The sequence below is a fragment of the Montipora capricornis genome, chromosome 3 (genome assembly GCF_036669925.1).
Source record: "Montipora capricornis isolate CH-2021 chromosome 3, ASM3666992v2, whole genome shotgun sequence".
Lineage (NCBI taxonomy): Eukaryota > Metazoa > Cnidaria > Anthozoa > Scleractinia > Acroporidae > Montipora > Montipora capricornis.
Genome location: NC_090885.1, coordinates 49,042,192 through 49,044,691, shown reverse-complemented (window position 1 = coordinate 49,044,691; position 2,500 = coordinate 49,042,192). Strand labels below are relative to the sequence as shown.

Sequence of the window (2,500 nt, the reverse complement as noted above, 5' to 3'; positions counted from 1 at the left end):
CCCACATATGTCAACTTCTTTCCAAAAGGTGCACCGTATACTCATGGTTTTGATTTTCCAAGAGACTAAATTGTGAAATCCAGACTTTCGCTACTATGCCTTTCAAAAGCACTCAAATGTACTCAAAAGAAACAAATTCGCTTACAGACTGAATAGATTTAAGTAGTTTAATTAATACATCGCAGATAGTTTCTTTTTTCGCAAATATACAAGGCAGCCGGCAAGGTGTCCACTTTCTTTTGAAAGTGCTGGCCATTTATTTCTTCCCCGATGCACTTTGTTGATTTAGGACAGATTAAAGTCCACATTACATTCGGGTTCTACACAAAAAGGAACTGGCATACCGCGTTAGCGGGCTAGACTCTGGATCGGGCGGTCCTGGGGCCCGTTTCTCGAAAGTCCCGAGACTTTACGGGCCATTTTCGGACGTCACAATTCCCGTTGTATCTCAAGAACGGAGAGTCGTCAAACTTCACAGTCATTTTTCTTTTTGTTACGTTTAAAGAGACCGATAAGTTCTTTTTTCTTCAGAAAATATTAAAGCCCAAACAGGTAGGTTATAGTACTACTGAATGGAACTACAAAGCTTGCTTATATCCTGATTTAATTAGCGCTTCATTACTACGGGCCACAGACGTGATACGTTGAACGAGTTGAACAAAGGAGATAAACTTAACGTTGCAGTTTGGACGAAAAAGATGCAATTTGGCATTGTGATTTACCGGCAAGAGATGTGTTGTTAGGTAAATAAAGAGTTTTCGCAGCGGCTCTATTGTCCGTAATTTTCAAGACTTCTTCCAAGAAATTTATAACCGCTGTCGGACCACTATCTGATCGGTCCTAAAACAATCACATAAAAATTTCTTATTAACGGCAAGTCTTTTCGGTGACAATTAACTTCAGAGTCTCTTTTAACCATAACTTGGAAGGAAAAAAGATAATCGAAATTAAATGGCTGATTTTTGCTGTGACGCTTTGTTGAAACTTCAACCGGAAGTGGCCTGGTTAGCCATCTTCTCGTAAGTTTTTTTCTTAGTAAAAAGCCTCAACCTTAGTATTTTTTTCTTGATATTACTAAACTAAGGGCTGAACTTTGCAGGGATACTAAGACCTCAAGATATAAAACATGGGCATGGAAAATATTTGGTCTGAAAAACAGGCCATTTCCGGTTGCTTCCCATATGCTTCAAATATGACCAAGTTGTGATAATAGCCACAGGCTAGCGAAAAATTTCCATGAGCTAATGTTCTCACCCATAAAAGCCTAAGGATAGGGCTTTACAAAGATGGTTTTGTTTTTGCCTGAAATTAATTTCATGTTGCTAAAAAAGAGATTTAAAAGTGGCCAAAATTGCACTGAAAATCAGCCTCTGGGGACCCCTGAGGGGCTGATATCCAGAACTCGGCTAAAAAAAAGTCGTTGAAGCTGAAACTTTGGCATATTACATAAGTCGACATAAGTACTTTGTGTACCAATTTTAAGCGAAATCGGCCGACCTTCATTTCCAAGGCTGCCCCGGTCTCTCAGGCAGAAGCTCTTAACTCAGATGTGCTGTGTTAATTGCCCGTGCCTCTTCGCAGAGAATATCGCGCGGGCTTTGTCAAGGTTATACCCTACCCATAGTTAGCAGCTATCTATGCCCTACCATACACCTCTAAGTAACCATTTTGCTCTAATCCCATAAAGTACAGTCGCTAAGCCACATCGAGATAGCCTTGGAAGTCCGTTTAGTCCAGCGGATTGAATGAAATTTCTGCTTTCTCTTGGTGGCCGCGAACTGGGCTCGCTGGCCGGAAACTGGGCAACTTACTAGTTTTGCAAAAAATGGCATAATTTCTTTAGTACTTGAGGTGGGCAGCCGATCTCCGTATATTTTAAAGGTAAGTAAATGAACTGTCTCTTGTAGAAAAATGAGAAAGTTTCCGTGCATAAACAAGAAGGGCGATTACAAACTAAAGTGGCCGGAAACTGGGCAACATACTGTACTATACAGTTTATTTCCTTGATCCTGACACAGATATGTACTCTGGTGGTTCTGGTGGTTCGCATTAATTATTCCTGCGTAAATACGAAGCATCTTTTACAAGCGAATGGAAAGCTTACTTCAGACCAAGCCAAACTTTTCCTTGACAATAACCGCTGCCAAAGTTTTGTTAAAGAACAAATCTTTTGCTTTTAGTGAATTATGGACACGCTTATCCACAGCGGCTTCCGCTGACGCTTAAATAATGTTGAATTTCCCGCGATGGATATCGTCCAAGCAGTCCAGATTTTTTAATTAAATCACAGGCTGCCATTCCCATGGAATTTACCTAAACTACTTACTTGATTGCGTATGATGCCTTGTAATGGAGAAATCAAGATGATACTCGAGAAGTTTGTTCTTCGTTTCTTCTATTTCGAACTCCGCAGATCATGACAAACATCTGAAAAATTAAGCTTTTTTCGAATCCTGTTGGCAAAACGGACATTACATCTATACAGTTAAAACGGTGGCGC

At 40.2% G+C, this 2,500-nt stretch overlaps 1 long non-coding RNA gene across 1 annotated transcript in view; it reads left to right on the top strand.

Moving 5' to 3' along the window:
• The window catches only part of LOC138041432 (uncharacterized), a 21,818-nt gene that overhangs the window by 17,270 nt on the left and 2,048 nt on the right, over nucleotides 1-2,500 (top strand). The gene's annotated exons all lie outside the window — the stretch shown is intronic.